The sequence below is a fragment of the Pimephales promelas genome, chromosome 5 (genome assembly GCF_988280905.1).
Source record: "Pimephales promelas chromosome 5, fPimPro1.hap1.1, whole genome shotgun sequence".
Taxonomy (NCBI): Eukaryota; Metazoa; Chordata; class Actinopteri; order Cypriniformes; family Leuciscidae; genus Pimephales; species Pimephales promelas.
In genome coordinates, this window is record NC_142773.1 from 9,242,674 (window position 1) to 9,251,529 (window position 8,856).

An 8,856-nucleotide genomic window follows, 5' to 3' on the forward strand; every position below is an offset into this window, starting at 1 on the left:
GAATGACTGTGTTAGGTCATCCTTGCATAAACCTACCAAAAAAAAAAAAATTCAAAAAACACCATTTAGTAGGCTTATGTTTGTAAGCTATTTGCTTTATGAGGACACTAATGTCCTCATAAACCATGTTTACATTATAATACCCATGTCATTATACAGATTTGTTTCCTCATAAACCATAAGGGTGGGGGCTGGGGGGTGTTGAAACGTGTTCTATTTTTCACAGAAAATTAGCCAAGGCCAATTAGTCTGAGGTTGAAAAATAATTAACCTTATCGTTGTTCTTTTGATAAAAAAAAAATGGTAAAAGTACAATTTTTTTAAGTGTCACGAAAGTGGCAACATGTTTTTACGTGTGGGCAACGTAGCTGCGAGAGGTCGCTGATTGACAAGTGGGTTGCCCTATCACAGAGGCACAGAGATCAGCAGATTGACAACTGAGGGTGTCCGCTCTATTCGACCGCCACCATCATACTGTACACCCTCAAAGGTAGGTAATGAATACTGATATTAACATGCTTACGGAACCTGAATAATAAAGTTCGTTAGCGCTGTCTAAACCATCTTTCGTTAATTATTATATGTATCACCATTAATTTATAGGAATGCGTTTAATGACATAGGGGTTTACCCAGCTTCAAGCCACCGCATTTAAGGTTAGCTGCAGTTGGCGGCAATGTGCTAACCGAGGTCAGAATTATAAATTGAAAAGTGTATTTACTCCAATTAAATCAGAAATCAACTATGGAGTATGGGTTATTGTTGCATAGACTATGTAGTAGTTCTGTGCGATATGGACTAAAAGTCACATATCGATATTTTTTTTCCGTGATCGTATAATTTCATACGTCTATCATTAATGGCCCGCGGTAAATCGCACTCCCATCACTTACTCATACTTCAAATCCCACAATGCACTGCAACAGCTGACACACAGCATAGACACACAGCCCCACATAGCAACATTATTTCGGCCCAGATCCGGCCCACATCTGGCACTTGTGGCATGCAGATCTGGCCCACATGCAGCAAAGAATGACGGCCCTTGGGTGGCCCACACCTGTTTGCCAGATCTGGGCCACAAGCAGGCCATAGCAATGCCACATGTCAGCCAAGAGCAAAGAAATAAAACAGAACTGGACTTTATCTGAGCCACAAAATCTGTGTAGCTATATTAAACATGGAGTCACCTCAACCTTAATAAGCCTGTTAACAAGCAGAATCACTGAAGGAAAGAAGATAATGGAAAAAGAGACAAGCAGAGCAACTACAACTGACTTTAGACACAGTCTTAGATAAAATAACCTGAAAAGAAAAGAAGACATTAAATCTGTGAAGATCTCAGCAGAGGAGGGTTGAACAACTCCACAAACAGCATTACCAGCTTCACTTATTACTAACCAGACTGACTTTATTTCTGTCATTCTTCTACAGAAGATTTTATTGAGAATTAACAGAGGTTTAACTCCTTCATTTGAAGTCACCATAACATCAGAATCTCTTGTAAAATGGGCCACGAAATCGATGCAAATTGCGGAATTCGATTGGTGGTGAAGGTTTCAAGCGTGTTCCGTCTTTCCCATGGCAAAGTGATGTTAATTAAATGCAATACATTTAATCTTATGTATTAAGTCGTTTCATCGGACTCCATAAAATGAAAAGGGTTTATCAATGATATCTGTGCATCATTAAATACGCGTTAATGTTTGACTATTCCTTCTAACTCAGCCCATGATGTTGTGTCTTCTTCTCAGCTCATGTAGCTATATGTTGGGTAAAGTTCTTTGTTCTTTGAAAAATGTAATGGTTTGCAGTGATTATCTTGTGGAATTGTAATAATACATTTACCATTTGACATAATAAATTGTTATATTTGGCTATTCTAACAGACTTTGACTTTATTTTCATTAGAGTTAAAAGGAATAGTCAAAGCATTAACATATTAAATGATGCACAGATATCATTGATAAACCTTTTTATTTTATGGAGTCAGATGAAACGAGTTAATACATATGATTAAATATGTTGCATTTAATTAAACATTACTTTGCCATGGAAAAGACGGAACACGCATGAAACCTTCACCACGAATCGAATTCCGCTATTTGGGTCGATTTCGTGGCCCTTTTTACACTCTGAAGGAGAAAATCGTAATTGGTTACCATTATGGAGATCAGTGTTTGCTTTAGTTGGGCTCTTCTATTAAATCCAAATGACCAAATCAATTACAAAAAACATTTAAAAATATTTGAGATAGGCACATGCAGACATCAAGAATTAGCGTATGAATCTCAACAATGGTGACAAAAAGATTAACTCTGAACATGAGCTCATTATTTATTCATACAGCAATGCATGATGGGAGCCATGAATGAGGTTTGATTGGTGGCGTTCAGATTTAGGGCTGGGCGATATATCACACGATATTGTTATGCGTGTTTAATCAGTAAAGCCGGTTCCTTGATTAGTAGAAAATCACCTTCTGCTTTCAGATGGAGCGGCATTCACTACAAAGAGCCGTAACTTACTGACAAGCTGAGCCAAATCGCGTTAATATCGAGGACATATCGCCAACAATAATTAATGTGATATGGCTCAGCTTGTCAGTGAACTACGGCTCTTCGTTACACAACAAAATCTCCCGTGTTAAACACACCTGGGAGTGTATATGAGTCCACACTCAAGAGTGTTAAAGTTAATGAAATAATTAAGTGATTAAATGAGTGATGATTGAGCGTTATTGAAGACACCTAAAGCAGAATCACAAGAAAAAAATCTAAAATTTTAAGCCACCATTATGGAGATGAGTGTTTGCTTTAGTTGGGCTCTTGACCCTTATAATACAAATTTTATATTTTAATTTACTGTTGCATCTGAGTTATATCTATTAGATGAACAAAAATAAACAATGTTGAACAAAAAAATAATGTTGGTCATAAAATGAACATCATCATTTGAAATTTATGTCTATAATTTATTCTGTTGGTTAGTGTATGACTTAGATTCTGCAAAAATGATCAGAATGTTAAACATAATAGACAGATTTTTCAAAAGTTCTTAAAAAAAACCTTTCCTTTAGGCACACACAGACCTCAAGATTCGGTCAATGCTTCTCAACAACGGTGACGAGTAGAATATTCAAGTAGGAAAAGTAAATTACATAGACAATTCGATCGTAATTTATTCAAACTGCAATGCATGATGGGAGACATTAATGAGTTGTGATTGGTGGCAACATGTCACCACGATTGAGATAGACGGGCTGATTATTGATATCTGTGTTTCTAAATAAAGATGATAGTGATTAATCAGAATAATTTTAATTAAACATCTTTTGTTATAAGAAAAATACAGATATGCAATTAAATCACAAAACTGTAGCTAACAAGTGAAAGCAAATCATCTGATTAGATTTCATTTTTCAGATAAAGCATGATGTCAAAACATAACCAATACTGTTAGATCACAGAGCTATTTGTTCATTTGACTGCTATTAATCAATAACGTCAGACAAACAAAATTTAGAGTGGACGTAAAAGTGTCAAGAGCCCAACTAAAGCAAACACTGATCTCCATAACGGTGACTTACAATTTGTGATTTTGTCCTTCAGCAATTCTGCTTGTGATCATCAGGTGTCTTCAATAATGCTCAATCATCACTAAATTAATCACTTAATTATCTCATTAACTTTAACACTCTTGAGTCTTAATTTAACACTCATATCTGCATCATATCTTCCATCTGAAAGCAGGTGAAGGTGATTTACTACTAATCAAGGAACCGGCTTTACTGATTAGATGCGCATAACAATATCGTGCGATATATTACCCAGCCCTGTCCAGAATACATTGCAAAATGCTTCTTAAATTTAAGTTTTAAGAAATTATTAGGATTACATTGTAAAAGTTAAGAATATTATGATTTTCAAGGAGAGTATTGTAACTAAAACACAATAAAGTAAAGTTAACTCAGAAATCTGGCTCTGAACAGGTCAATTAAATTATCATAAAATAGTGACAATGTTAAACAGCAAACACCATCAAATCACCTTTTCACTTTGTTCATTTGGCTGTTATAACAGAAGTACAATAGATGAACAAATACTAAAATTAATGAATTAAGGCTCAAGAGCCCAACAAAGCAAACACTAATCTCCATAATGGTAACTGTGAGCAGACAATGTAGCCCGACTACGCCACCCAATTGAAGAGCTGGGACTAGGGTTGGGCGATATATCGCACGATATTGTTATGCGCATCTAATCAGTAAAGCCGGTTCCTTGATTAGCAGTAAATCACCTTCACATGCTTTCAAATGGACGATAGGAGTGTTAAAGTTAATGAGATAATTAAGTGATTAATTTAGTGATGATTGAGCATTATTGAAGACACCTGATGATCACAAGCAGAATCGCTGAAGGACAAAATCACAAATTGTAAGCCACCGTTATGGAGATCAGTGTTTGCTTTAGGTGGGCTCTTGACACTTATACTTTCACTTTAAATTTTGTGTGTCTGCTTTATTATTGATTAATAGCAGTCAAATAAGACATCGTTGATCTTATAGTGTTGGTTATGTTTTGACATAATCATGCTGTGATCTGTAAAATGAAACTTTTCAGATGATTTGGCTTAACTTGTTAGCAAGATTTTAGTGATTGTACAGCATATCTGTATTTTTTTTCTTTTAATATAAATTTATTAATAAATATTATTCTGCTTATTATACTTTCATGCTTATTTAGAAACACAGAGATCAATAATCAGTCTGTCTATCTCAACTGTGGTGGCGAAATTAATCCTTGTTGCCACCAATCACAACTCATTAATGGCTCCCATCATGCATTGCGGTTTGAATATATTATGATCTGAATTGTCTATGTAATTTACTTTTCCTACTTGAATATTCTACTCGTCACCGTTGTTGAGAAGCATTGACTGAATCTTGAGGTCTGTGTGTGCCTAAAGGAAAGGTTTTTTTCTTTTAAGCAACTTTTGAGAAAACTGTCTATTATATTTAACATTCTGGACATTTATTCAGAATCTAAGTCATACACTAAGCAACAGAATAAATTATATGTTATACATTTTATAAATAAACTTTACTATAAATGTTGTGTATATATATATATATATATTATATTTATATATATAATTACATAAATTTCAAATGACAAACGTCATTATATGACCAAAATCATTTTATTATTGTTTATTTTTGTTCATCTGATAGATATAACTCAGATGCAACAGCAAATTAAAGTATAAAGTTAATAATCTAAGGGTCAAGAGCCCAACTAAAGCAAACACTCATCTCCATAACGGTGGCTTAAAATTTGAGATTTTTTCCATGTGATTCTGCTTTAGGTGTTTTCAATAATGCTCAATCATCACTCATTTAATCACTTAATTATCTCATTAACTTTAACACTCTTGAGTGTGGACTCATATACACTCCCAGGTGTGTTAGTTTAACACGGGAGGTTTTGTCGTGACGAAGAGCCGTAGTTCACTGACCAGCTGAGCCATATCGCATTAAATATCGATATCGATATGTCCTCGATATTAACGCGATTTGGCTCAGCTTGTCAGTGATCTACGGCTCTTTGTAGTGAATGCCGCTCCATCTGAAAGCAGGTGAAGGTGATTTACTGCTAATCAAGGAACCGGCTTTACTGATTAGATGCGCATAACAATATCGTGCGATATATCGCCCAACCCTAGCTGGGACTCTATTAATTTAAACACCCTGGCTTTCAAGTTCTTTTAGTTTGGTGGGAGCAACACAACAGGATTACCCGGACAGCAGTTTGAATAGAAATGTTTTTATTACAACCTTGTTTCAATAATAAAAAGAAAAGGCACACCGTGCACTCTCAATTGACTTTAAAAAGCTGGACAACGCAACGGGAAGATACAGTTCGCTGGAAGTCCATAAGCACACAGTCCGCGAGCGTCCCTCTAACCAAGTCCGTCTGGCACCATACAGCAGCCCACCTGTCACAGCAGCCCACCTGTCACTCACTCACGCGCATCAGCACATCACTCACACAACAGAAAAAAAAGAGCCGCCAGTATATCCACAGTAAGGAAACACAGCATAAACACCACAGACACCACGATAGGAATAATATTAATCGTGCACACTCAATTAAATCACTACAATTCGTGAATACGCATTAAACAATAGTGGTAAAACTACAGCAATACTGGAACACTTTAGTTTAGTTGCGGCGTGGATATTAATTCCGGACGAGGCAAGGCATATAATTTAACAGGACGTCACTCACCAATAAACTGGGAGTAGACGCATCTAGCTCCCAGTCTTGTTGGACAATGCTCAATTCAGCGCGACCAACAGCGACCCCAGCAGAGAGAGACAGCAGTCCAGAACGGCCGAGAGCAGAGGAAATCCAGCACAGCAGAGGCAGACGAACTCCAGCACGGCAGGGAAGAGCCAAATCCAGCAAGCGAAGACAGAGGAAATCCAGTCCAGCAAAGAACGGACGAATCCAGCGCAGCAGAGAATAGAGGAGATCCAGCACAGTAGAGACAGACGGAATCAACAGCCGGACCGTCACTTCAACGCGGGCAGACAATGGTTCATACTACAGTCAGGAGAATAAAACAAATAAAAGCAATCGCGACTACGTCTGGTCATAAAAGAATGTGGCGAACAGGGCTGCACAACAGAGTTCACGGGTCACAGGCTCACTGTTTGTCAGTTTCTTCGCCTTTTTAAAGCGTCTGTAATTCGACATGGCAATTACCAACAGCTGTCCATCTAATCAGCTGTGATCTAGGCTTCCAAGAACTACGGGGGCGTTACCCCACACCCTAAATAATGATCAAGTATCACAAAAAGAAAACATGCATAATAAAACAAAGATCACAAAAGAAAATCAAATCAAAAAAAGAAAACAAACATGCCAAATACACAAACAAAATAAAATAGACCATAGTCTCTCCATATGACATAACCAATTATGATTTTCTCCTTCAGAGATTCTGATGTTATGCTGACTTCAAATGAAGGAGTTAAACCTCTGTTAATTCTCAATAAAATCTTCTGTAGAAGTCTGAAAAAAAAATAAGGTCAGTCTGGTTAGTAATAAGTGAAGCTGGCAATGCTGTTCGTGGAGTTGTTCAACCCTCCTCTGCTGAGATCTTCAGATTTAATGTCTTCTTTTCTCTTCAGGTGATTTCATCTAAGACTGTGTCTAAAGTCAGTTGTAGTTGCTCTGCTTGTCTCTTTTTCCATTATCTTCTTTCCTTCAGTGATTCTGCTTGTTAACAGGCTTATTAAGGTTGAGGTGACTCCATGTTTAATATACACAGATTTTGTGGCTCAGATAAAGTCCAGTTCTGGTTTATTTCTTTGCTCTTGGCTGACATGTGGCATTGCTATGGCCTGCTTGTGGCCCAGATCTAGCAAACAGGTGTGGGCCACCCAAGGGCCGTCATTCTTTGCTGCATGTGGGCCAGATCCGCATGCCACAAGTGCCGACATCTAGGCCGAAACAATGTTGCTATGTGGGCCTAGGCCATAAAAACCGAATGGGCAGGAAGTGAGGAAATATCATCGTTAAGCAGGACGGATATGGTTATGGTTATGGTTGATGCAGCAATGCAAAGTCCAGTTCACAGTTATTTTAAACATGAGATATTGTTTACTGTCCATTGGAAGGAGGGGGGTGGGTGGGGGGTTGTAGGGAGATAGAGGGAAGGACATTCATTAAGCAGCCTTACTGCGTAAGGATACAGGCTGTTAGCCAGTCTGGATTTTCTGGCACCAATAGACCTGTACCTTCTTCCTGACGGCAGCAGATGGAACAGGTGATGGGCCGGGTGATCCTGGTCCCGCAGGATTCTCTTCACTCTCTTCAAACAACGGCTATCATAGATGTTACTGATATTCGGGAGAGTGGTCCCAATGATTTTCCCAGCTATATTTACCACTCGTTGGAGTGCCTGCTGATGGGCCTTAGTGCAGCTGGAATACCACACTAAGAATCCATATGTCAAAACACTGCTGATGGCACAGTTGTAGAAGTTGACCATAAGCTGTTTAGGGATCCTGGCATTCCTCAGTTGCCTCAGATAGTAAAGGCGTTGCTGAGCCTTTCCTATCACGGAGGTGATGTTGGTTCCCCAGGACAGGTCCTCAGTCACGTTACTCCCAGAAATTTGAAAAATGGCACCCTCTCCACCACTTCATTCCCAATAAAGAGAGGAGAGTGATTGGGTCTACATTTGCGGTAATCCACGATGATCTCCTTAGTCTTTTTAATGTTCAAAGACAGGTTATTCTTGACACACCATGACGCTAGATGTTGCACTTCAGTCCGATAATCCGCCTCATTGTTGTTGTTAATGAGTCCCAGCACTGTTGTATCATCTGCAAATTTAACAATGAGGTTGGAGCAGAGAGAAGCAGAGCAGTCATGTGTGAAAAGAGTATAGAGCGAGGGCTAAGCACACACCCTTGGGGGGCCCCGGTGTTGATTGATAGGGTGGGGGACAAGTGCTTGCCTACTCTAACCCTCTGTGTTCGATCTGTCAGAAAGTCCACAATCCAATTGCACAGCGAGTTGTCGAAGCCAAGGTGGTGCAGTTTGGCTCGGAGTTTAAACGGCCGGATTGTATTAAAGGCAGAGCTAAAGTCGACAAATAGGAGTCTTGCGTAGGTGTTCTTGTGCTCAAGATGTTCCAGTAACATGTGGAGCACAATGGCAATGGCATCCTCAGTCGACCGATTCCGCCTATATGCAAATTGGTGTGGATCAAGTGATGATGGTATTGCACTTTTAATGTGAGTAATGACCAGCCTCTCAAGACACTTAGCAGGAATGGAAG